Source organism: Dermacentor albipictus, chromosome 2 (genome assembly GCF_038994185.2).
Source record: "Dermacentor albipictus isolate Rhodes 1998 colony chromosome 2, USDA_Dalb.pri_finalv2, whole genome shotgun sequence".
NCBI lineage: Eukaryota > Metazoa > Arthropoda > Arachnida > Ixodida > Ixodidae > Dermacentor > Dermacentor albipictus.
The window spans coordinates 100,306,909-100,333,695 of NC_091822.1; the positions used below are offsets into that span (position 1 = coordinate 100,306,909).

General features: G+C 47.2%; 1 long non-coding RNA gene and 7 other non-coding genes across 8 annotated transcripts; 4 read left to right on the forward strand and 4 right to left on the reverse strand.

Moving 5' to 3' along the window:
* The first annotated feature begins 9,998 nt into the window (after positions 1 to 9,998).
* On the forward strand, positions 9,999 to 10,070 carry TRNAE-UUC (transfer RNA glutamic acid (anticodon UUC)). Its single transcript has one exon. It is a non-coding gene; the product is annotated as a tRNA-Glu (tRNA).
* Positions 10,071 to 10,078: 8 nt separating this feature from the next.
* On the forward strand, positions 10,079 to 10,150 carry TRNAQ-UUG (transfer RNA glutamine (anticodon UUG)). The gene has a single exon. It is a non-coding gene; the product is annotated as a tRNA-Gln (tRNA).
* Positions 10,151 to 11,159: 1,009 nt separating this feature from the next.
* On the reverse strand, positions 11,160 to 11,231 carry TRNAQ-UUG (transfer RNA glutamine (anticodon UUG)). Its single transcript has one exon. It is a non-coding gene; the product is annotated as a tRNA-Gln (tRNA).
* Positions 11,232 to 14,251: 3,020 nt separating this feature from the next.
* Positions 14,252 to 14,323, reverse strand: TRNAQ-UUG (transfer RNA glutamine (anticodon UUG)). Its single transcript has one exon. It is a non-coding gene; the product is annotated as a tRNA-Gln (tRNA).
* An 8-nt stretch (positions 14,324 to 14,331) lies between these two features.
* On the reverse strand, positions 14,332 to 14,403 carry TRNAE-UUC (transfer RNA glutamic acid (anticodon UUC)). Its single transcript has one exon. It is a non-coding gene; the product is annotated as a tRNA-Glu (tRNA).
* Positions 14,404 to 20,453: 6,050 nt separating this feature from the next.
* On the forward strand, positions 20,454 to 20,527 carry TRNAE-UUC (transfer RNA glutamic acid (anticodon UUC)). Its single transcript has one exon. It is a non-coding gene; the product is annotated as a tRNA-Glu (tRNA).
* Positions 20,528 to 20,535: 8 nt separating this feature from the next.
* TRNAQ-UUG (transfer RNA glutamine (anticodon UUG)) lies at positions 20,536 to 20,607 on the forward strand. Its single transcript has one exon. It is a non-coding gene; the product is annotated as a tRNA-Gln (tRNA).
* A 1,799-nt stretch (positions 20,608 to 22,406) lies between these two features.
* On the reverse strand, positions 22,407 to 25,042 carry LOC135915942 (uncharacterized). Its single transcript, XR_010568792.1, has 2 exons — positions 24,584 to 25,042; positions 22,407 to 23,950 (listed from the first exon to the last, which is right to left on the reverse strand). It is a non-coding gene; the product is annotated as an uncharacterized lncRNA (long non-coding RNA).
* Between the last annotated feature and the right edge of the window lie 1,745 nt (positions 25,043 to 26,787).

The window sequence follows — 26,787 nt, forward strand, 5'->3', positions numbered from 1 at the left end:
CGCACGTATAATACAGAGAATATGGGTTTAGCTCTCACTGGCGTGAAGTTGATTTTAAAGTGAAGCAATTTTTGCCTCTTTTACCCACTTTTCTATCGCTGGGATGGTCTTGCTGCGAGCGCCACTGGGTTTCTTGCAACACCACCAGATGGCGCGCGCTTGCTCACGTGCAGGCCAGCGCCACCGCGGGACGGTATGCGTGGTTTGTGCGTACGTTACGTGCTGGGATTACTTTCCTATGCGGCAAAAAATGGAAGTGCTGGGCTGTGGAGTTCGCGTGCAAACTGTGATAACGTCAACATTACAATCGTCAATAGCCTGAAGATAGCGGTTGGAGCTGGCGTCTCAAAAGCGTGCTGGCCACGTATGCAGAAGGGGCACGTGAGCACGCGCCAGAAAAAAAAAATGGCTTTAGAGCGCACACTCCCAGCGTCGAGGACACCCAGGTCCGAAAGAAGCATCGCGCGGAGCAGGAGCGTCTTCGCTATGCAGAGAAACGTGTTGCAGCCCGCGAATGTATGTGTAGTCGTAACAATTTTATAATGTGTACATACAGATCCGTAATAAATAATTGAATTACGTACATCCCATAATTTAAATTATGTTTAACACTTGTGCGACGATGCGATGTGCCCTGTGAAGCGATGATAACGCTCAACTCTCAGAGATTATGAACAATGATGAACAAGAACGCATCAAGCAAACACGTCTCCCCGTGTGTTCCGTGGATACTGCGCAGACAAACTGCACTTCTGCGCGAAACGTAACGTTTAACACCAACTCACCGCTCTCGTATTGAACTAAACGCCGGAGAAATTAGACGTTCGCCGCCAACATGACCGCTAATTATTGTCAGTCAAAGCAAACAGCATACAAAGCTTCGCTTGTATCGGTTCCCACAGTGCGTGGGATCCGCACATTTATTTCGTCGACATTTTTCTACGTTTATCTTATAATTTGTGCAATTCAATATCTAATCGATTTCATTTACTAAGCATTGCCACACGAGAGCCTCTGAGGAATTACTCAAAAGTAATCAATTATTTTTACTTTACTTTCCTCCGAACTTTATTAACATTGCATATACACAGTAAACAGAACAGGCTGGCATGTTACTTTCATTTCGTCCTCTGCAGCCCTTCACACAATGCTTATGTTTACTATAAACTGCTTTTCAAAAAGTTTAGTCGATAATCTTCCCCCGTTTTTATCGTCACGACGTCATCAGCGACTCTGAAAACCCGCTCGCTGTACGCGCTGGTGTGCGTGGTGCTCCCACGCATGCGCATCCTGCGTACAAGATTGAGGTTAGTCGGCATCATGGTTCTATATATGAAGCGCAGCACACCATTGTTGCCGATACATATCGAATGCGCACCCGGTACACACTCTAAGAACAGTTTACACCCTTTGGCTTGCCCCTTCTGCCATACAAAAATAATCATCTGACTTGATGCGTTTCCTTTCTTTATCGCTGCAAGCCCGGAACTTTCCAGTGACGAACGGCACGCGCGTTATCAGAAGAGGCACTCCAAAGGGTGTAAACTGTTCTATGCTGATAACGCGCGTGCCGTTCGTTAATGGAAAGTTCCGGGCTCGCAGTGATAAAGAAAGGAAACGCATCAAGGCAGATGACGATTATTTTTGTGTGGCAGAAGGGGCAAGCCAAAGGGTGTAAACTGTTCTTTGAGTGCACTCATACACTCTTAGAAAAATTTACACCCTTTGGTGCGTATCTTGTCCCACAACAATAATCGTCATCCGTGCTGCCCGCGTTTCCTTTCTTTAACGCTGAGAGCCCGGTACTTTCCAGTCACGAACGGCCTGCGCCTTATCAGTGTGGCGCAGCATTCTCGACAGGAAAGTAGCGAGCGCGGAGTTTTCAGGAAAGGAAACGCAAGCAAGGCAGATGACGATTATTGTTGTGGGACAAATATACACCCCAAAGGGTGCAATCGTTTTTAGAGTGTAGGCAAAGTTACACCCTTTGGCTTGCCCCTTCTGCCACACAACAATAATCGTTATCTGCCTTGATGCGTTTCCTTTCTTTAACGCTGCGAGCCCGGTACTTTCCAGCAACGAACGGCACGCGCGTTATTAGCATAGAACAGTTTACACCCTTTGGAGTGCCCCTTTTGATAACGCGCGTGCCGTTCGTTACTGGAAAGTTCTGGGCTCGCAGCGTTAAAGAAAGGAAACGCATCAAGGCAGATAACGGTTATTGTTGTGTGGCAGAAGGGGCAAGCCAAAGGGTGTAACTTTGCCTAAGAGTGTAGTGCCAATGAAAAGTCGCTATTATAGACGTACCAGCACCGGGTCAATTCATCGGTCAACATCATGGGGGAGCGTTAAGATCAGAAAATAAACACTGAGCTCTTAAGTTTTCCTGTCTGAGCAACCCAGAGGTGACTGTGTGGCACGATCTCGGGAGTTCTGCTGCAGTTCCCGTCGAATTCAGGTTCTGAAACCTGCGTTACGTACATGTCACAACTTGCCTTGTCGATAACGTAACTGGTTACGTGTAATTGGTTGCTGTGAAAAGTAATTGAATTACAGTGCACGTTACCGAATGAACAAAGTAATCATTAAATAAATAATTACCAAAAATGTAATGTATTACAAGCAAATCATTATATGTAATTCGTGACGTACGGGCCCGATAAGCGCACCCCCTCCTACTTTATGAGAAAAAGAAATAGCCTTGTTTCATGACACGCTATGATTTTGTCATGTGTCTGTGTATACGCTTGCTAATTCTGGGGTCGATGTATTGTCACGTGGTAGTGACGGCGAAGAAAGAAGCAATACGGTGGAGTACAAAACTAGCTTTTATTGGGCGAACCTGTGCCCACAAAACAGGCTACACTTATAGCACAACGAAAGCGGCGAACACAGTCGGCGATCGTCGAAAATCTGATCAGCGGTTCAAGCGCGTCGGCTTTTATACACAATCGTCGAATGTTCCAGACTAATCGTTGGGACCCGCGTGCCTTCCATAAAGTTCTACATCATTCGCGTCAGGCGAATAAATGAGTTAACACAAGGTTCGGCAACAACAGACTGCGGATAGAAGCATCGATAACCTTCCAGAAACTTCGGATACATGCAAGCGCGTCCCGCGCTGTGCGATAAGATTTGTTAGGCGGTGTAACCTGGTCGCCCGATAAATATAAATACACGTGTCAATACCCCCCTCTTAAAAAGCATCGTCCCGATGCTACAAAGAGAGCGGAACACAAAGGGACACTTATGAAACATAAGTAACAAAACAACGAAAAGAAATAAAGTCCAAAGGTCAGCTACGCGAAGTCCCAAAGTTCGTCAACGCTGGTGGTACGGCTTGAGCCGCACAACGTGGACAATTTCAGGTCGTGAGCGGCGCCGCTGTGACAGCGAAATGCCGTCTGGCACGACCTCGTAGTCCAGTGCACCAATACGTCGGATGATCTTGTACGGTCCAAAATAGCGACGCAAAAGCTTCTCGCTCAGTCCTCGTCGGCGTATAGGGGTCCAAACCCAAACACGGTCACCGGGCTGGTACTCGACAAAGCGTCGTCGGAGGTTGTAGTGTCGGCTGTCGGTCCTCTGCTGGTTCTTGATCCGCAGACGGGCGAGCTGTCGGGCTTCTTCGGCGCGCTGGAGATAGCTAGCGACGTCGAGATTTTCCTCGTCAGTGACGTGGGGCAGCATGGCATCGAGCGTCGTCGTCGGATTCCTGCCGTAAACCAGCTTAAACGGCGTGATCTGTGTTTCTTGCACCGCCGTGTTGTAAGCGAATGTTACGTACGGCAGGACGGCATCCCAGGTCTTGTGTTCGACGTCGACGTACATCGCTAGCATGTCGGCGAGGGTCTTATTCAGCCGCTCCGTAAGACCATTCGTCTGCGGGTGGTAAGCCGTTGTCCTCCTGTGCCTTGTCTGACTGTATTTCAGAATGGCTTGGGTGAGCTCCGCTGTAAAGGCCGTTCCTCGGTCGGTGATGAGGACTTCTGGGGCGCCATGTCGCAGCAGGATGTTTTCGACAAAGAATTTCGCCACTTCGGCTGCGCTACCTTTCGGCAGTGCTTTTGTTTCAGCGGAGCGGGTGAGGTAGTCCGTCGCCACGACGATCCACTTATTTCCGGTTATTGACGTCGGAAAGGGTCCCAGCAAGTCCATCCCGATCTGCTGGAATGGTCGGCAAGGAGGCTCGATTGGCTGTAGTAAACCGGCTGGCCTTGTAGGCGGTGTCTTGCGTCGCTGACAGTCTCGGCATGTTCTGACATAACGGGCGACGTCTGCGGTCAGGCGCGGCCAATAATACTTTTCTTGTATCCTCGATAGTGTCCGGGAAAATCCTAGGTGTCCAGCGGTCGGATCGTCATGTAGGGCATGCAATACTTCTGGACGAAGTCCTGACGGGACAACAAGAAGGTAATTGGTGCGGACTGGCGAGAAGTTCTTCTTCACGAGTAGACTGTCTTGAAGCGTGAAGGAAGATAATCCGCGCTTAAATGCCCTGGGGACAACGTCGGTGTGCCCTTCCAAATAATCGACGAGGCCTTTAAGTTCCGGGTCCGCTCGTTGTTGTTCGGCGAAGTCTTCCGCGCTTATTATTCCAAGGAAGGCGTCGTCATCCTCGTCATCTTGCTGCGGCGGGTCAATGGGGGCGCGGGATAGGCAATCGGCGTCTGAGTGTTTTCGTCCGGACTTGTATGTTACGGTGATGTCGTATTCTTGTAGTCTGAGGCTCCACCGTGCCAGCCGTCCTGAGGGATCCTTTAAATTCGCTAGCCAACACAAGGCGTGATGGTCGCTGACGACTTTGAACGGCCTGCCATATAAGTAAGGGCGAAATTTCGCTGTAGCCCAAACGATGGCGAGGCATTCCTTTTCGGTTGTAGAATAATTGCCTTCCGCTTTTGACAACGACCGGCTAGCGTAAGCTATCACGTGTTCATGTCCATCTTTTCTCTGGACCAGGACGGCGCCGAGGCCTAGGCTACTGGCGTCAGTGTGGATTTCGGTATCGGCGTGATCGTCGAAGTGCGCAAGTACGGGGCGGCGACTGCATGCGTCGTTTGAGTTCTTGAAATGCGTCGGCCTGCGGCGTTTCCCACTTGAACTCGACGTCGCATTTAGTTAGCTGCGTCAGCGGCTCAGCGATGCGTGAAAAGGTCTTGACAAATCGCCTGTAGTAGGCACACATGCCAAGAAATCTACGCACTGCCTTCTTGTCGATGGGCTGTGGGAACTTTGCTATGGCAGCTGTCTTCTGCGGGTCGGGGCGGACGCCATATTTGCTGATGACGTGGCCTAAAAATAGAAGCTCCTCGTAAGCGAAGCGGCACTTTTCCGGCTTCAAAGTAATTCCTGATGACCTGATGGCCTCTAGTACTGTTGCCAGCCGCCTAAGGTGAACGTCGAAATTTCCGGCGAAGACGACGACGTCATCCAAGTATACGAGACAGGTCTGCCACTTCAATCCTGCTAAAACCGTGTCCAACACGCGCTGGAACGTTGCAGGCGCCGAGCACAGACCGAATGGCATAACCTTGAACTCGTAGAGGCCGTCTGGGGTGATGAAGGCGGTCTTTTCGCGATCTCTTTCGTCGACTTCTATTTGCCAATAGCCAGACTTTAGGTCCATGGACGAGAAGTATTTAGCGTTGCAGAGCCGATCCAATGCGTCGTCTATCCGTGGGAGGGGGTATACGTCCTTCTTCGCGATCTTGTTTAGACGACGATAATCGACGCAGAAACGTAGGGTTCCGTCCTTTTTCTTTACCAGAACAACAGGGGATGCCCATGGGCTTTTCGACGGCTGGATGATGTTGTCGCGCAGCATTTCGTCGACTTGTTCTCTTATAGCTTCACGTTCTCGCGCCGAAACTCGGTAAGGGCTCTGACGGAGTGGGCGAGCGCATTCCTCGGTGATTATGCGATGCTTGGCGACTGGTGTTTGTCGAATCCTCGATGACGTCGAAAAGCAGCCTTTGTATCGTCGGAGCAGACTTCTGAGCTGCTGTTGCTTAATCATAGGGAGATTTGGATTAATGTCGTAGTCTGGTTCGGGAACCTTGGTCGTCGGGGTAGATGCGGCGGAATCCAAGAGGACAAACGCATTACTTGTTTCCAGAATTTCCTCGATGTACGCGATCGTCGTGCCCTTGTTGATGTGCTTGAACTCTTGGCTGAAGTTTGTCAGCAACACTTCAGTTTTCCCTCCATGCAGTCGAGCGATCCCTCTTGCGACGCAAATTTCATGGTCTAGCAGTAGACGTTGATCGCCTTCAATGACGCCTTCTACGTCAGCGGGTGTTTCGGTGCTGACCGAAATAACGATGCTGCAGCGAGGCGGGACGCTCACTTGATCTTCGAGCACACTCAAGGCGTGGTGACTACGAGGGCTCTCCGACGGCATTGCTTTATCTTCCGACAGCGTTACTGACTTCGACTTCAGGTTGATGATTGCGCCGTGTTGGTCCAGGAAGTCCATACCGAGAATGACGTCTCGTGAACACTGTTGGAGGATAACGAAGGTGGCAGGGTAAGTCCGGTCATGAATGGTTATTCTTGCCGTGCAGATCCCAGTCGGCGTGATGAGGTGTCCTCCAGCGGTGCGAATCTGAGGGCCTTCCCATGCGGTCTTAACTTTCTTCAACTGGGCGGCGATGTGTCCACTCATTACGGAGTAATCGGCCCCTGTGTCGACTAAGGCAGTGACTGCGTGGCCGTCGAGAAGCACGTCGAGGTCGGTGGTTCTTTGTCTGGCGTTGCAGTTAGGTCGTGGCGTCGGATCACGGCTGCGTCGTGTGGAACTGAAGTTGGAACGTCGCGTCGTCAAGTCGTCGTTCGTCGGTGTAGTCTTGGCTTCCAGACTTCGTCAGGACGGCGGCGTGTCGGTATGTCGTCGAGATGGTCTCTTCGTCGTCTTCGTCGGCGGCGGAGGATCTTCGTCAGTTCGACGAACAGCAACCGCACCTCCATCGGTTGCTGCTTTTAGTTTTCCGGGTATGGGCTCGCAGAGCGGCCCCGGGCTGGGCCAGTGTATGGACGGCGCTGCGGCGACAGGTAGCGGCCTGGTGACGGCGAGCGGGACGGTCGTCGAGAGTTCCACTGAGTGGCGGCTAGGTAATCGGCAATGTCACGTGGGCGCTCCCCAAGCTGTGGACGCGGCGCCTTGACGGCGAACCCTCTCAGTCCCATGTCGCGGTATGGGCATCGGCGGTACACATGGCCGGCTTCTCCGCAGTGATAGCAGAGCGGGCGGTGGTCGGGGGCTCGCCAAATGTCCGTCTTCCTCGCATAGGTGCGCTGGGCGACGGGTGGGCGCGCTGGCGGCGGCGGCGGTAGACGACGGAACTGCGGTGTTGCAGGACCTTGGCGCGGTCGCGCAGGGGGGCCTTGACGGCGGGCGACGGCGGCGGCGTAGGTCATTGCTTCCGGCTGCGGTGGTTCTGGTTGCACCTCAGGAACTCCAAGGGATCGGTGCACCTCTTCCTTCACGATGTCGGTGATAGAGGCCACTTGAGGCTGCGACGAAGGCAGGACCTTGCGCAGTTCTTCGCGCACAATGGCCCTGATGGTCTCTTGAAGGTCGTCCGAACCTAGTCCTTGGATGGCATACTGCGGCGTGTGCCCCTGGCGGTTATATTGCCGGGTGCGCATCTCCAAAGTTTTCTCGATCGTCGATGCCTCTGCAGAAAACTCAGCCACAGTCTTCGGTGGGTTACGAATAAGTCCGGCGAAAAGGTCTTGCTTGACGCCGCGCATCAGGAAGCGAACTTTTTTCTCCTCCGACATTTCCGGGTCGGCGTGCCGGAAAAGACGGGCCATCTCCTCCGTGAAGATTGCGATCGTCTCGTTTGGCAGCTGCACTCTGGTTTCTAGTAGAGCTTGGGCTCGCTCTTTTCGCACGACGCTTGTAAACGTGTGCAAAAAGCCGCTTCGGAAAAGGTCCCACGTCGTTAAGGTGGCTTCCCGATTCTCGAACCACGTCCTGGCGGCGTCTTCCAATGCGAAATAGACATGCCGCAGCTTGTCGTCGCTGTCCCAACTGTTAAACTTAACGACCCTCTCATACGTTTCGAGCCAGGTTTCCGGGTCCTCGAATGTTGATCCGCGGAACGTCGGAGGTTCCCTGGGCTGCTGCAGTACGATGGGGGATGCTGGGGCTGCCATTGGGGTTGCCTTGTCCACAATCTTCTTGGCCTTCTCAGGTAGAAGTCCGTGCTCCGGGGGCAGCTGTTGAAGACGGCGGCTTGCTCGATGTTCCGGGACGGCGCTGGTGTTGTCTTTGCGGTCCGGGCTTGTATTACGGCTTGTCGGGGGCGTCCGGTACATGGACGTAAAGCACCTCCACCAGATGTCACGTGGTAGTGACGGCGAAGAAAGAAGCAGTACGGTGGAATACAAAACTAGCTTTTATTGGGCGAACCTGTGCCCACAAAACAGGCTACACTTATAGCACAACGAAAGCGGCGAACACAGTCGGCGATCGTCGAAAATCTGATCCGCGGTTCAAGCAGTTCAAGCGCGTCGGCTTTTATACACAATCGTCGAATGTTCCAGACTAATCGTTGGGACCCGCGTGCCTTCCATAAAGTTCTACATCATTCGCGTCAGGCGAATAAATCAGTTAACACAAGGTTCGGCAACAACAGACTGCGGATAGAAGCATCGATAACCTTCCAGAGACTTCGGTTACATGCAAGCGCGTCCCGCGCTGTGCGATAAGATTTGTTAGGCGGTGAAACCTGGTCGCCCGATAAATATAAATACACGTGTCAGTATAAAGCCTGCCATTCTTCTAAGAAAAATTCCGTTGGCAATCAGCGCTTGTTCTATGGTACATGTTTCTCTGTGTGTCCTTGTTTTAGTCGCGCTGTTTGAGCGTGGTTCTAAGCTCCAGTGTCTTACGTGCCGAAAACACGATCTGAATATTATTTACGCCGTAGAGCAACGAGTGCAAATTAATTTCGACCAGCTGGGACTTCGCTAACGTGCACCATTATTTAAGTACACGAGCGCGTAGGTATTCCACCCCCATGGTGTGGAACCCGCGATATCGGACTCAGCTGCGCAAAGCCACAGTCACTGAGAAAGGTCTGTTTGTTTCAACAGCGGTAAGCTTAATTCTTCATTGCGGAAATTCTTCATGCGTACGAAATTAGCAGTAGCTGTAACGGACGCCAGGTTTTATTTGCGAAGCCGTGGTACGCTAAGGCTGACATTGGAAGTGCCTGAATGATATTCAATGTTGTAATAACTTGATCGAGCGGAAACCTCACGTCAATAATTTTAAGCACTAAGAAAGGTAAAAACCAGGTATCATGCGTTCATGCAAGAAACACACTGTCTCTATAAGGGCGTTCTGTTACTTGCTCAGCTTAGCTTTGCTACAAAAAGACAAGAATAGCGGATATCTAGATGACAAAATATTTAGTATAAATCTGCAAAACACTCCGAAATCATACAAATATCCTCGATTTTCAGTCTCTGTCATAAGAGCGCCACATAAAGGGAGTAGTTGTGGGATTTAACGTCCGTGAAATGGGGACAGAGTGGGATATTTCAGCGACACTGTAGCGAAATGGGCCCTCCAGAATAATTCTGGTGACTTGGCATTCTTCAACGTGCACAGAAAGAATTGTACACGGATCCCTCTGCATTCCGCCAGCGATGCAATTCGCCCGCCGCGGGTGGTAATCAAAGTCACGACTTCGCGCCTGCAGCATCCCAATGTTACTGGGCATCGAGGTGGCTAGCGACAGGTTTCGCCAATGTATGCCCAGTGCACTAAACCCATTGTGTGGGCGTCGTCGCTAGAATGACGTCAACGAACAACGCAGACACGAAGGAAGCCACATTTGTCCCGTAATTGATCGAACCGCGTAAAGCGGACGCGAGAATGAAAGCGTAACTCGGTAGGTTTTTTTCATCGCTGCGCTTTCCTCGTGCTGTCGTTTTTTTATATGCATACGTGCTAAGGCCCTCCGCAGCTGCGAGGAACGTGTTCCGGCGTGGTCTAGTGGCTAGGATATCTGGCTTTCACCCAGAAGGCCCGGGTTCGATTCCCGGCGTCGGAAGAGGTTTGGGTCTCATGGTGTAATGGTCAGCACTCTGGACTTTGAATCCAGCGACCCGAGTTCGAGTCTCGGTGAGACCTTTTTCTTCACTTTTAATTCCCGATTCATCTGGTAATGATCTGCGATTTGCCGAATAGCGGCTCCTGAATATTTCAGTTTATGGGCGTTGCCTTTGAATAATTAGCTTTTCGTTAACGTTCGTAGATTGGATGGATCAGAAGCACATCAAGCGCTTGTTAATATTTATTTATGGGCTCTTGTATTAGGTAAAGTTATGCCTAACTCTCTGTGGCGGCAATGTAAACGCACAGCGAGTTCTTGCGAAGCCGCGGGACACCAAAGCATGATTTTCGAAGTGACAATGATATAGCATATCTTTGTATCTTAAGCAAGCACGACATTGACGTCTTGCAATGCGAGAATTAAGTGAAACAAAGTCGAGTCAACAACGGTTTACATCGAAGAAAGAGAAGGTCTTTTGGGGCGCCGTAGTGTACCACGTGGTCTGTTGTTCCTTGTTTTACCATATTTGTTGTTCGGGAGAGAAGAGAGGCTCCCGCAGAAGACCTTGTGTATCTTCGACACCGAATACTGTTGAGTCACCTGAACATCACCTGCGCCATCTTACCCGGCGTTTCACAGAGCCTTTCAACCTAACCTTTGATTGGATATACATTGTACACAATGTTTATACCGCTTAATGCTCTCATCGCAAGACGTAAACGTTCTGCTTGCTTAAGATACCGAGACATGCTATATAATACAGCCACTTCGGAAATGGCGCCTTGATATCCCGCAGTCTTGCAAGTACTCGGCGTTCACGTACGCTGGTGCATTGCGTGCGCATTAAACATTACCGCCACAGAGAGATAAGCATGCCTCTACTTAATTGAAAGAGCCATAAATAATCATTACCAAGGCGGTTGACGGTGTTTCTGATCCATCCAATATAGAACGCAAACTAAACGCTAATTATTCACAAGCAACGCCAATAAATGAAAATATTCAGGAGCCATTATTTGAGAGATCGCAATTAAGTGGCAGAAGAATCCGTAAATAAGAAGCGAACGTGATGGGGAAAAAAAGGAAAGGTCTCACCGAGACTCGAACTCGGATCGCTGGATTCAAAGTCCAGAGTGCTGACCATTACACCATGAGACCCAAACCTCTCCAGCCGCGGCAATCGAACCCCGGGCCTTTTGGGTGAAAGGCAGATAACCTAGCCGCTGAACCACGCCGGAACGCGTTCATCGCACCTGCGGAGAGCCTAGGCTAGGCACGTATGCATAAAAAAAAAACAATGGCAGCACGAAGATTGCGCAGCGATGAAAAAAATCCTGCCGAGTTACGCTTTCGTTATCGCGTGCGCGTCACGCGGCTCGGTCAATTACGGGATGCATGTGGCTTTCTTCGTGCCTGCATTGTTTGTTGTTATTCTTGCGACGACGCACACAGATTGGGTGGTATGCACTTGGAATACTCTTATACACTCGTATACACTGGGCTGTTGCAGGGGCGCAGCCGCGACTTCGATTCCCTTGCGCGGCGTGCGCATTGCATCGGTGGCGGAACGCAGAGGGATCCGCGTACAACTCTTTCAGCTCATGTTGAAGAATGCCAAGTTACCGGCATTAATCCGGAGCGCCCATTTCGCTACAGAGTACCTCACACATCCCACTGTGTCCCCATTTCACGGATGTTAAACCCCACAGCTACTCCCTTTATGTGGCGCTCCAATGAGAGAGACCGAGAATGGAGGATATTTGTAAGATTTCGGAGTGTTTTGTAGATTTACACGAAATAATTTCACGTCTAGATATCTGCCATCTTGCCTTTCTGTAGCAAAGCTAAGCTGAGCAAGTTACAGAACACCCTTATAATGACAATCCATATTTTGCATGGGCACATGATACCCGTTTTTTAGCTTTCCCAGTGGTTAGAATTCTTGACGTGAATTTTCCGCTGGATCAAGATAATAAAACGTTCAATATCATACAGACATCCGGAATATCGCACTTTAGCGTACCGCAGTTTCACACACATAAGGAAAGTCTGGCGTCCGTTGCAGCCATAGTACATTTCGTCCGCATAAGAATTGCCACAACCATGCCTTAGGCATATAGTTGCTGAAATAAATAGACCCGTCTCAGCGGCTATGGCGTTGTGCTGCTCAGTTGGAGGTCGGGGGTTCATTCCCAGCTACAACAGCGGCATACTGATTGGGACCGAAAGTGAAAGCGCTCGTGTACTGGGATTGCGGTGCACGTTTGCGAACCCTACCTGGTCTAAATTATTTCCCACTACGGCATGCCTCATAATTAGATCGTATTTTTTGGCAAGTAAAACAGCGTGACTACTAGAAGGCCATGGAGAGAAACAAATTCCGCAGAGCAAGCACTGTCTGCCAACTCAATTTTTACTTTACATGGGGGGGATCATTAATAGGTTTTTCAGAATTTTAAAAAATCCTCGGTTGCACATATCATATTCCTAGTCTTTGAGCAGAATTATTCAGAGTTGCGGACATTATCTGCATGAGAAATCAAAACATATATTCTAATAATGAACAAAATAACGCTATGCACCTTCCTGATGTTGTGCTTTATGGCACACATTGCGATTGAATAATTGTTGCCAGTGAACTTGCAAAGTATATCCACGTAGAATGAATTCCTAGAAAGACACTAGCTTCAAGATACGCACCCTCAAACTCGCCTTAAAGATGCACTGTTGTCACATGTTTAACAAAATATCCTTTATAGATTGAAGTACGAAAGCTACTGGAATGACAGTGTATTTTGTTCCCCAATCTGGGAAATAAAATCTCGCAAATGGCTTCAGCGTGGAAATTCATTTCAGATGGAGACCTCTTGAATCCTCACCGAATTCAGATCATAACTTGCAATGTGGGCCGTAAGGTAAATAAAGAATTATTTGTATTTTTAATTAGTCTAAAATGTGTTTCGACTTGTTGTGCTAGTAATGTACATCTTTTCGAATGATGCTGCTCAAGGATAAAAAGTAGGGTGTCTGCCACAGGTGATTTTCAAAAAACTCCCTAAAACTTACAAATTGTCGTTCTGTATGTCTTTCCCAGAATCGGAAAGCGTGAACAAATACATATATATGACAAAATCGCCAGTCATGCAGTACGGCACCTTTTTTTTCTGATAACGCAATAGCTATCTCTTGCTTCTTCACAGCTATCTCCAACCTTTCTAACACAGAATGTCTCTATTGTTTCTCTTTCCTTTTTAATTTTCCCTTTCTCTAGGAACTTCGTCGTATGATGCATGGGGTTATGAGTGCACTTCTTGATGTGGCCCACCAAATGGCTTACATACCCATTATTGACACTGTTGCAATGCTGACATGATCGATCATTAAACACCGTCCCGTTTGTCCTGTATTTGCTTTACAAAAATACTGCGGTATCAGATAAATGTGTTGCGCGTGCAGTCAGTGAACCTAGTTGCATAATGAGTGGTGCACTGGAGCCTAAAATGTTTTTTCATACGATTGCGCAGAGTACATAGCTTTAAAGGGGCACTGAAAAGTAAATTCCCATCATGTCGGTTGGATACTTTCTTTCATTTATTGCGTAACTTGACCCCCCACCTGAACTGGTATCTCGTTTTATTCATTTTTTTGCGTGCTGGTACGAAACTTCCTAGTTTTCCTTTCGGCACAATGGTTTCAAATACTTAAAGTTGAGGGAAAGTCGGAGGCCTGCTTCCGGGAACCGCAATGTCTGAGTCGATGAACTTTGCTAAATATCGTGGTTGCACGACTTCTTCATTGCTGTCTGGATACACGTGACCGGTATGCCCCTCGTAATCACTTTAAGATATTCACTGTCATAGGGCAACATGGCTTTCTTAAATCACGGCTCATACACCCAGGACACTGGCTCCCCCAAGTAAAAACGAAAGTTGCATCAAGGAACTGCATGCGATTTTGTAACTGAATTTTATAATTTCAATAACAAGCCAGGGAGATTAATTACCAAAACGATGGATCGTGCTTTCGATCCGAAAAACTATGAACACCGACGAAAAGCAAATTGTTCCCAAGGAATGCCAATAAATGGAAATATTCAGGAGCCGTTATTCCAGAGATCGCAAATAAGTGCCAGAAGAACCGTGAATCAAAAGGCGAACACTTTGGAAAACAAAAAGCTAAGGTCTCACCGAGACTCGAACTCGGATCGCTGGATTCAAAGTCCAGAGTGCTGACCATTACACCATGAGACCCAAACCTCTTCCGACGCCGGGAATCGAACCCGGGCCTTCTGGGTGAAAGCCAGATATCCTAGCCACTAGACCACGCCGGAATGCGTTCGTCGCAGTTGCGGAGGGCCTAGGATATACGCACGGACGGATATAAAAACGGAGACAGCGTAGCAATAAAGACAACAGCTGCCGAGTCTACCGTCGGCGCCGCGTTAATTGCATGAGATACAGGCGGCTTCTGTCTAAGGAAACCAGCGCTGGCTAAGAGACTCCACGGCGGTTTGTACATCTGACTAAAAATTTGCTAATGTCGTCTGATAGGGACGCCATGAAAATAAAGCGATACCGCCAACGACGACAGACACGTGTCCGTATCAACGCTTAATCGCTTGATAACCACTGGACAGTGCGGCCATGTTCTGAGCGTAGCAATACGCATTCCGAGGAACGTATGGGCTGAGTTGTGAAATTACCGACGCGAAATAGAAGCATGTCCAAAAAAAAAAAACTTTTCTACGCCCACCACGTTGTACGCTACGGCACTGCTGCGAGTACGGGGAATTTGAGCACTGGTTGCCTATTGGGCAATTCTAGTGACGCTGAAGACTATATATATAAACAGAGAGAGACAGAGAACGTCTGGATCCGGGCAAATATACACAGGGAAGTAGACGCGCGTATGAAGCGATTTACTTACGTTTCGGCCGGGGTCCAGCCTTGATAAAAATACAATACATTGCGTAGGTGCAGTTTATATACATGCGCATATCAACCAGATGAAAATATGTTTACCTAAAACCCGTAGAAACTGCGAAAATGCGTGAACAGAATGAGTGTCAATCGTTCTGACGAACAGTTGATACATGTCCAGATGGCGTCTGCAAACACATCATTTGAAGGTGCACACAACATATGAAATTCGAAAGAATTATCAGGTGACAGCACAAAATGTCACCGAATAGGTGCTATTTGACCAATCACGAACAACAAATGAAAACAAAGGCGAAAAATATTGACGTGCTAGTAAAAGGACAAAATAGTGCCGTGCTGGTAAAAAAGAAGGAAAACGAGGGAAGATGTGACGGACTCTGTAGCGAGGCAGCTCAATTTTCCAACACTTGCATTCAAACCCGACGCGACGGTATCAAACTGAACGATAAGAAAGGATTCACAGGCTTCTCTGTCATAATTTGAACGAAATCCCGATTCAAGCAAGGTGACTTCCGTTTTATCATATGAGTGTCAGTGAGATGTGTAGGTTGGGCAACGTATTAATGTGGGATTTGTGATTGTTAGAGCGCAATCTAAAAGGCGCTTCTGTTTGTCCAATATACTGTTTCTTGCACAGTGTACGTACATTCGAGCATATATATTAAGTTTTGGTATCGCATTTAAAATCGCCTTTCATTTTTACATGAAATATTGAAGCCGTACTTGTTTCCTGCCGCGAAGTAGACATGTAGGGGCATACTTTGCATCGCGGTTTTCGGCAAGGATGGCTTCTGATGGCGTCAGGGCAGTTATTCTTAGACGATGATGATAGTGTATCTCGAATATTCCTAGCTCTACGGTATACTACTTTAGGTGGTTCAGCGAAGATGTCTTTGAGGCGGTCACTTTGCATTAGAATATTTTGGTGCCTTTTAGTACAACTCAAACAAGCGGGACTGAGGTAGAATGGGTTAGGACAAGATTTGTCTGTGGTGAGGGAGTCGGTTTCCTCGCAATGGATAGAGGCGTCCTACGGTCATGAACGTCGGCGTGTTTTATTGCGTCATCAATTGGTTATGATGGATAATCTTGTTTGACTAAAGCATTATTTGGGGCTGCGCAATATTTTTGAAACCGGATTGTTCACAGCAAATTTTTTTGAAACGTAAGGCCTGACTATAAGGAATGCTCGTCTTGCAATGTTTAACGTGGTTACTATCGAAGTGCAGATATTGATATCGGTCTGTCGGTTTTTTGTACAGAGCAGTAGGCATTTTATCATTTAGCACAGAAACGCTGACATCAAAGAAGCTAATAGTAGATGCAGAATACCATATGGACGGATGGGCATTGTTAAGGTCAGAAATGAAGGAAAGCAGCTCCTGTTCACCACGTGACCAAATCATAAAAAGAACTTGCCGCAGGTAGGGAACGATCGCGAAATGCGAAGGTTGTGGGATCGTTCCCCACCTGCGGCAAGTTGTTTATTCATCCACTCTCATTTCGAATATTGCATCGTTTTTTTATTTCATTTATTGATCACAAGTAATGTCCCCTTTGTTGTCCTTGGGGTCAGTGTTTGTTGGCTTCTTATGATATGACTGCTAAAAAATCGGGCCCCTTCATCGCTAGTTGTAGAAGCAGCCTCTGTAACCTGTTCATTACTACTTCGAATGCAGGTAGCGTGGCTGCTGTGCGTAATGTACATGTCAGTACAGAACTCGTTTGTAACTTTTGAGAAGGTTTAGCTTGGGTGCTCCTATCTAAATAGATGTAAAAGGAGAACTACATTTTTCAGCAACCACTGCACCAAATTTGACTAAGCTTGTTGCATTTAAAAGAAGTTAAAATCTACTGACCGTTGTTCTTGAATATTTGATTTCGGTCACAAATTTTTAATACAATTGGCAAAAATAAAAAAAAATTACCGAAAATGAAACGATCACGTTTATAACTTTGTGACTCAGCAAGAAAAGATGATATCATAATTTTGAAAATTGCATCTGATAGTACATCTAAAGCGGACAAAATTAATGTGTTGCACAAGAACCAAAAAAATTTCAGTAATATGGAAATACAGCTTTTGCGGAACTCTTGCGCACAATGTAACAAATTCACGTAAAATATAAATTGGCATATCAATTTGTCCGCTTTGAATGGTCTGATAGATACGTTTACAGAACTATAATAGCTGTCCTTGATGCAGAGCTACTTATTTATAAACTTCGTGCGTCTACTTTTTTCGAACTTGCGAATTCATTAAAAATATTTAAGCAGAATTTAGGCCGTAAATCAAAATTCCACTTGTAGCAGTCACCAGAATGTAACTTTACCTCTCAAATTCAACAATTTTCATCAAAATCGGTCCAGGGGTTATCTCAGAGAAGCGTTCTTGCGTTTTACAAGTATTGGAATAGACCGCATTGGAGCTGGGATCGAGCTAAAGCATCCTCTTAATATATTGTCAAACTTGCTGGTGACATTACCCTGCTTATTTTTCAGTGCATACATGCTGCCTTGTCATATGCCAAGTTTTCTTCAAATTGATTTCATGCTCCGGCCATCTTTTACTGCTTTCTTCAATCTTTCCCACGTTGTAATTGGGAATATTCCTTGCTGTCTTCTTGTTGATAATTTTGCCGGTTCAGCGAATTCTGTATGATCTCTTGAGTTGGTCCCTTTAATGCTTTGTCGTTTCTTCATTAGGTACTTTGTATTTTGGGAAAACTTACTACTTATTGTTTGCTTGGTGCATTACCCCCCACTTGAAACCTCTCTGTCTTTCCTCCCTTTTCTCTCTCTCTCTCTCTGAAACCTGCCTAATCATGGTTTTATGGATTACCTCTATGTTATCTTGAAGTCCGTGTTCTAAAGCTGCATATTTATTTGCGAGCACCAGCATGAATTCGTCTGCTTATGCCCTTACTGCGTCGATGCTGCAATGTTTCTTCTTGACTAATTTTATTTTTTCCTCTTCAAATTGAGAAAAATCCTAAGCCTCACTAAGCTATGGTCACTACCCTTTGTCGTACCTAACACTTGTAGATGCTGCACTATGCTGGAATCAGCAGTGAGCACGAAATCGATTTAATTTCTTGTTTCTCTGTTAGGGCTTTTTGAGGTCCAATTCCTGTTACTGCGCGCCCTTAAGGTGGTATTCATTACTCGGAGCCTATTCCTTTCCACGAATTCTACCAATGTCTCTCCTCTAGTCTTCCTATAGTCGATTTCGTAGTTGCGAATTGCTTTTTATCCAACCTGCCTTTCCCCCACTTTTGCATGGAAGTTGCCCATAACAACCGTATACTAAGTTTGTCCTTTTCTCATCGCTAGTTCAACAGCTTCATACGTCTGTTCTATTTCTTCATCATCATGACTGGAGGCTTTAGCGTAGGCTTGTAATACCTTTATTCTATACCTGCTATTCAGCTTTATTACCACGACTGCTATCCTCTCATTTATGCTATAGAATTCATCAATGTTGCCCGCTGTGTCCTTATGGATTAGAAATCCTACCCTGTATTCTCTTTTATCTGGAGGTCCTCTGTAGCAGAGGACTTGGCCTTACGTCAGCAGTGTATAAGCCTCACTAGTTCTTCTAACCTCACTAAAGTTAGTAGTATCCCACGCAATACCTAATAATTCCTCACAGAGGTCTGCTAAGCTAGCTTCACTCCAGAGGCTTCGCATGTTAAACGCCGCCAGGTTCAGTTACCAGTGTTAGCCTATCCCGATTCAGAGATTCTTACCACCCTCGGCCACGTCGCAGGACTGACCGCTGCCTTGGCCAGGTGCTCCGCATCCGTCCGGGACTGAGGGCCTTGGGTTAATTGATGGAGTCTGAGGGAGGTAGTGGCCGCATTCTGCCTCAGAGAAGCCAATTCCTATCCAAAGTGTGTAAACAAATAATTATTACATTTTATATAAACGTAGATATAATCAAGTAAAAGGAAAGGAAAGAACGAAAAGATAAGTTGCCGCAGCTGGGGACTGAACCCATATTCCGTTACGCTGTGCTTTACCAAATACGCTACCCCGACGCCCTTTCTCCGGATCATTCCTTGAGTATTTGTGTACAACGTCAGCTTAGGAGTTTTCGCCAGCACCGCTCAGAGCCAAAGTAATGGACGTGGAACGCACTTGAGGCTGCAGGAGGCATGTGTCATCTGCTTTCCAAGACTATATTGGTCACTAGCAGTCGCCTTATTTTTAGCATGTGAAATGTTATGGTATTGTGTCTTCGGCATTGAATGCTGATCTTATATCGCCTCGAGATCCATTTGCTTGTCGATCATACTCCGCTGTTTTTGAGGTTTTTCCATACACTCGTAGCTGGAAACAACTAACAGTGCACGAAGGCGTACAGAGGTTTCATACGAAACTATAAAACACTCCTAAATCGTTCAAAATATCCCCGATTCTCACAGTCAATGAAATAAATTTCAGTACCAGATTGAAAAAAAAGGTGTTCTTGTCTTTCAACGCTTCGAAACTTATGGTGGGCGCTCTAATGAAAGGGCTGTCGATTAGATTTGCCAATGTCGGGTACCTTATCGTGCATCAAAATTTGGTGCACGAATAATTTGGCATCACGAAATGAGCCCGCCGCGGCTACACATCGGACTCACGTCTTTGTATGTCAGCAGGTCAGCAGGTGTAAGCAGGTCAACGCAATAGCCACCGTGGGGTGGGCTAATAGCAATTTCTCTCACTCTATTCTATGCGGCTCTTATCGGCCGAGTTATCTCAGTGATAACACAGATGTAGCGTCACTCTGATCTCCGGCGAAGCGCGAAGACCAATCATATTGGCATACAATCATTATACGACCACGGCCCAGATTCGCGAAGCAGTATTCTGACTTTTTATATATATATATATATATATATATATATATATATATATATATATATATATATATATATATATATAAAACGTTAGTGTGCAGTGTCGCTAGACTGATCCAAATAGGCAACCAGCGCTCAAATTCCCCGTACTGGCATGAGTGCCGTAGCGCACAACGTGGTGGGGCGTAGAAAAGTTTGTATTTGGACATGCTTCTATTTCGCGTCAGCAAATTCACAACTCCGCCGCTCCTCGGAATGCGTATTGCTACACTGAGAACGTGGCCGCACTCTCCATTGGTTATCAAGCGATTAAGCGTTGATACGGACGCTTGTCTGTCGTTGTTGGTGGTATCACTTTATTTTCATGGCGTCCCTATCAGACGACATAAGCAAATCTTGAGTCGGATGTACAAACCGCCGTGGAGTCTCTTGGCCAGCGCTGGTTTCCTTAGACAGAAGCCGCCTGTATCTTATGCAATTAACGCGGCGCCGACGGTAGACTCGGCAGCTGTTGTGTTTATTGCTACGCTGTCTCCGTTTTTATATCCATCCATGCGTATAGCCTAGGCCCTCCGCAGCTGCGACGAACGCGTTCCGGCGTGGTCTAGTGGCTAGGATATCTGGCTTTCACCCAGAGAAGGCCCGGGTTCGATTCCCGGCGTCGGAAGAGGTTTGGGTCTCATGGTGTAATGGTGAGCACTCTGGACTTTGAATCCAGCTATCCGAGTTCGAGTCTCGGTGAGACCTTAGCTTTTTTTCCCAACGGGTTCGCTTTTTAACTGCTGGTTCTTCTGGCAGTTACTAGCGATCTCTGGAATACCGGCACCTGAATATTTCCATTTATGGGCGTTGCTTGCGAATAGTTTGCTAATTTGAATAATTCGCCGGCATTCGTAGATTTGGCGGACTAAAAGCGCGATCAATCGTTTTGCTAATTAATCTCCCTGGGTTGTTATTGAAGTTGTAAAATCCTGTTACAATATCGCATGCAGTTCCCTGACCTAACTTTCGTTCTTCTTCGGGGGAGCCAGTATCCTAGGTATATGAGCTGTCATCTAAGAAAACCATGTTGCCCTATGACAGTGAATATTCTAAACTAATTACGAGGGGCATACCGGTCACGTGTATCCGCAGCACAGAAGAAGTCATGTAAGCGCGATATTTAGCAAAGTTCATCACTCAGACATCGCGGTTCCCGAAAGCAGGTCTTCCCTGTTCTCTCATCCCTTAAATATGTGAAACTATCATGCAGAAAGAAAAACTAGCGAGTTTTGAACCAGCACGCAAAGAAAAACAAGACGAGATAGCAGTTCAGGTGGTGCTTCGCGTGCAGCAAAAGTTATGCGACAATTCGAAGAAGGTATCCCACCGACATGATGGGTATTTACTTGTCAGTGCGCCTTATAAGCTATGTACTCTGTCCAGTCGCATGAAAAAACATAATAGGCTCCAGTGCCGCACAATTAAGCAACTAGGTTCAATGACTGCACGCGCAACGTGATTTGTCTGATACCGCAGAGTTCTTGTAAAGGAAATAGAGGACAAACGCGAGAATGTTTTAATGATCGATCATGTCAGCACTGCAACAGCGTCAAGAATGGGTATGGAAACCATGTGGTGGGCCAGTGAAATAACTGCGCACATAACCCCATGATTCATACGATGAAGTTCCTAGAGAAAGGAAAAAAAAACTAAGAGGGAAAAAGAAACAATAGCGACATTCCGCGTTATAATGGTTGGATATAACTGTGACGTAGCAAGAGATAGCTTTTGCTTTATCCGAGAAAAAGTAGTAGTATTGCATGATTACCAGTTTGTCACATATATGCATTTGTCCACGCATTCGTGTTCTTGGAAAGACATACCGGATAACAATTTGCAAGTTTTATGGAGTTTTTGAAAATCGCCTGTGGCAGACATCCTACTTTTTATTCTTCAGCTGCATCATTCGAAAAGATGGACATTACTAGTACGACTAATTGAAACACATTTTAGACTAATAAACAATAAAAAAAGACAAATTACCGTCCTAATTGTTTGCTTTACGGCCGACATTGCAATTCACGATTTGAATTCGGCGAGGATGCAATAAGTCTGTACGTGAAACGAATTTCCCCAATGACATCATTTGCGAGATATTATTTCCCGGATTGTAGAACGAAATACGTGGGTATTCCAGATACTTTAGTACTTCAATTCAGTAGAGGATATTTTGGTAAACATGCAACAACCGTGCATTTTTAGGGCGAGTTTGAGGGCGCGTATGTTGAAACTAGTGTCTTTCTAGGAATTCATTCTATGTACACATACTTTGCAAGTTCACCGGCAACAATGATTAAATCGCAATATGTGCCGTGAAGCAGAACATTAAGAAGTTGTTTAGCGTTACTTTGTTTATTTCTCAAACACATGTTTTGATTTATCATGCAAATAATGTCCGCCACTCTGAATATTCCTGCTGAAAGAATAGGGTTATGTTATGTGCGACAGACAATCTTTAAAAATTCCTAAAACATACAAATTATCCCCCCGTGTAAAGGCTGATATTCCAGAATCAGTTTTATTTTCCTAAAGGAAAAATGAACCCCAGACAAGAAGCTGCTTATTGAGCACCTTGACGAGGCCTGGGGCCTTACAGGTAGTGGCAACAGCGGCAATACAGTAGTTTAGGTGGTTCAAATAAAAATTCTTCAAATAAAAATTGAGCTGGCAGTCAGTGCTTGCTCTGCGGAATTTGTTTCTCTCCATGTCCTTCTAGGAGTCACACTGTTCAAGCACAGTTCTGAATTGTGGGGTTTTACTTGCCAAAAAATACGATCTAATTACGAGGCATGCCGTAGTGGCAAATAATTTAGACCAGCTAGGGTTCGCGAACGTGCTCCGAAATTCTCAACAAAAGTAGCACCGAAGCTCAACGCCATAGCCGCTGAGACGGGTGTGACTGTTCTGATGTGACTGAATGATATATCTTCCTATCTTAAGCAAGCACAACATTCATGTTTGAAACGCGAGCATTAAGCTAATAAATTCAGAGCTATTGCACTCCATTAAGGTGGATGACCAGCAGAGCTGTATATAGATTGAAGGACTATATTGATTTAAATAAAGACACATACTGCAGAGAATTGATGATTTCTTTCCACCGTCTCTTATTTGGTCTATGGCTTTGTGATCGCTATGGTATAGCGTCATGAGCTCTGCGATGACACTGGAAATGTTCATCGCCAACGTCAAGTCTATAAAGGACTGATGACACGTGGTAGGCACACCAAAGTTTGTATAGCACTGAATGCGCTACCTTTCCAACAACTTTGCGTCCGGCCTAGACAAGTCCACGCTACTGAAAAAGCCGATAGACCAGCTGTGTCATGGTCAACGTTGCTTCTTTCATTTACATTCGTGCTCGTCTACAGCGTGCGGTTAAGAAAGGAAAAGGTATAGCTTTCAAGTACTCCCTATTTCGGTGTTGTTATAGAGTACGAACATTAGTTATGCGTTATGTACGAAAACTTGATGGCCACCTATACTGTGAGTATTCTACGAGTGTAACCTACTTGTGTGTTTTGCTTGCGTAACAATGTGAACATCCTGTGTAATTGAGTTTAACAAGTCAATATTTCCTAAATTCACGAAAGTCACTAAGGACCTACTCAAAATGGGCTTGACGCAGGAACTCACTGGCACATATATTGGGCTTGTTATTCAACAGATTGTTCCGTCCATTTTTGATAGGTTGGGTTGCTCTTTAGGGCCGTGATCTTTGCTGCGGCAAAAGTCCTTTGAAACGAGTCGCGACAATGGCGGCGTTATGTATCTCCTTTTGGAAGATGTTGCGCAGCGATGCTTGACAAAAGCACTCGCTCGCGCAGATGCAGCCGCAGGCTGAGTCATTCCTAAATAGCGCACGTTCATTGGACACTGTAGTGGTGAGGCCGGCTAAGCCACAGCTGCATGTAGAGCAGGAGCAGCATGACGGCGAAGGTGAGCAGCGTGAGGAGCAGGAACGTCGGCGACAGGCTGTCAATGCAGCGGAAGCACAGGTTGGCCGCACCAGCGCAGAATCTACACACCAGCTGAGATTTTGCGCGCTCTAGAAAGGAGAAAATGTTCACCCGTTAGAGCACAATTATTTTGCATCTGTCATTTAAAGGACTACTGACATGACAGTTTCGACCTGTGATTTACTTAGGCGTTACGCAAAGGACCACACTCTGAAACCTGAAAACGAGTACTGGCAAACGCCAGGACTTCTTAGATAATTTTCTATGTTGCTCATTTCCTTGTGAACGAGGGGATAGATTCCGGAAGCTTTTCATTCGTAAGTGGTGTTTGCCATTACCCGACCGTCCTTGCTAATAATGAATTATGTTCAATGTACGAGCTTTCTATGAATACGGGCTCATACCAGCAATGAGGTCCCAGTGCTTGGCTCGTATTCCAAGAGAAGTCTTACGCTAAACCTGTTCGTAAGAGCAAATTGCAACCAATGCTACGCTGGAGATAATAGCAAGGATGGTTGGCCAATGGCAAACTACACCTAAATACAAAGACATTTGCGAATCCAGCCCTTGATCTCGAAAATCAGCGAATCGCCTTGGCTATTTGATTCACAATGCGGTATTTATATTGAACCTTACAGCCACACGGCGTCAGGTATGCTTGAGGCGTTCTCAATAAGAACGCCAACTATTCAAGCCAGAGAAAGGTCGTCATGTTATCTTGCCTTGTATATCGGCAGGAGCAGGCCCATGTGGTGTCGCATTCGCCGCTTGCAACACACCGCGATCTCTGTGATGATTCTCACGTGGGCGGCCAACATGGGTGCCGCTGTCTCCGAGTGAGATGGGAAAGCTTCCTCTGACGATCGCCGTGAACGACGAAGCATAGGGCGGTGATCCGAACTCCGTGCCGGTGCTCTCGACGCCGGGAGGCGTTTGTTCTTTCTCGGGCAGAGAGCGGTGTACGTCCATAGAGTGTTCCGGAGTCCCTGGCCGAACGTGATTTGCCGTCTGCTTTGCAATGCGACGAGCTAGCGAGGAAAAAACTTGAACAAATACAGTGTTAACCTTCGATATAATCACCCAAAAAGCGATTCTGAATAGAATTTCACAGGCGAAACAGTGATTCTCAAGAACACAAGCTGCGAATGAGCTGATCTTCCTCTTCTTCTTCTGCCAAGGCGCTGCAATTTATCGCATGGAATGGTGGAATTGAAGACCACTTCATGCAATTTTGTTTAGTCTGTTGAGGATGACATGCTTCGACAAGAAGCGATTCTGAATAGAATTCCACAGGCGAAACAGTGATTCTCAAGAACACAAGCTGCGAATGAGCTGATCTTCCTCTTCTTCTGCCAAGGCGCTGCAATTTATCGCATGGAATGGTGGAATTGAAGACCACTTCACGCAATTTTGTTTAGTCTGTTGAGGACGACATGGACAGATATCTCGAAGAGAACAACATCTACACTCACAACATGATTGGCTTTCGTGCCGGCCTCTCGTCGCAGGACGCCATGAAGATGATCATACATGAAATCATCGACGGCACTATCAGAGACACCAGGGCCCTGCTCGGACTCGACCTCGAGAAAGCCTTTGACAACGTTCTCCACGAATACATCCTGGCCTCCGTGGCAGACCTCGAGCTGGGCCCCAGACTATATAACTACGTCCGTTCGTTTCTGACGGGGAGGAAAGCGAAGCTGCGGATCGGCGACTTTGTCTCCGACGAGGTGCTCCTGGGCCCACGGGGCACGCCGCAAGGCTCGGTCATTTCTCCTGCACTCTTCAACATCTGCATGATCGGCCTCTCGAGGAATCTGGCCCAAGTTGAAGGTATCAAACACACCATCTACGCAGACGACATCACCATCTGGTGCACCGGCGGTAGCGAAGGGCAAGTGGAAAGCGCCATGCAAGAGGCGGTAGACGTCACGGAGCAGTACCTGCTACCCACCGGACTCAGATGCTCCCCGACCAAATCTGAGCTTCTCCTTTATAGAAAAGAAAAAGGGCGCAGACCCAAGAGCTGGAAACCGGTCTCGGAAAGTGACATTCACCTGTTCACTCGGAGCGGTGACCCCATACCCAGGGTCGACACCATCAGAATCCTGGGTATGTTTATAGAATCACGCGGCGGCAACGGCACTGCGTTACGCAAGATAATTGCGAAAACCGACAATCCTTTTCGCCTTGTCCGAAGGGTCACGAACAGACATCGTGGCCTCAAGGAGGACAACCTGCTTCGGCTCATCAACGCCTTTGTGCTGTGTTACTTCACCTACAAGGTGGCCATGCACAACTGGCTCAGAGCCGAGCGGGAAAAGCTTAATGCCCTCATTAGAAAATTCTTCAAGAGAGCCCTCGGGCTGCCCGTCAGAACGCATACAGAGGACCTCCTTCGGCTCGGCATACACAACACCATGGAGGAGATAGCCGAGGCTCAGGAACGGGCCCAGCTAACTCGGCTGTCCACCACGCCGGCCGGCAGGCGTATCCTCCAGGAGATCGGACTCGCACCAACCAAGAACTTGGCTGAAGACACCGAAATCCCCAGAGAAATAGGGGAGAAGATCGTGGTCGCCCCTTTGCCCCGCAACGTTCATCCCGTTCACAACGCAGGTCGTCGCAAGGCAAGAGCATTGAATATGCTAAAGCAAGTAAACAGGTACAAAATCGCAGCAAGCTTCGTGGACGCAGCTGCATACCGAGACGGCAAGGCTTTTGCGGTTTCCGTCCTTGACACGCTGGGCAAAGTTATCAACTGTGCTTCCGTCCGGACGACGAACCCAGAGGTGGCCGAGCAAGTGGCCATTGCACTCGTCATGCAAGACGGTCGGAGAGACAGGGTGTATAGCGATTCGAAAGCCGCCATAAGGGCATTCCAGAAAGGCCGGGTAGCCCGGCAGGTAGTTCAAATTCTGAA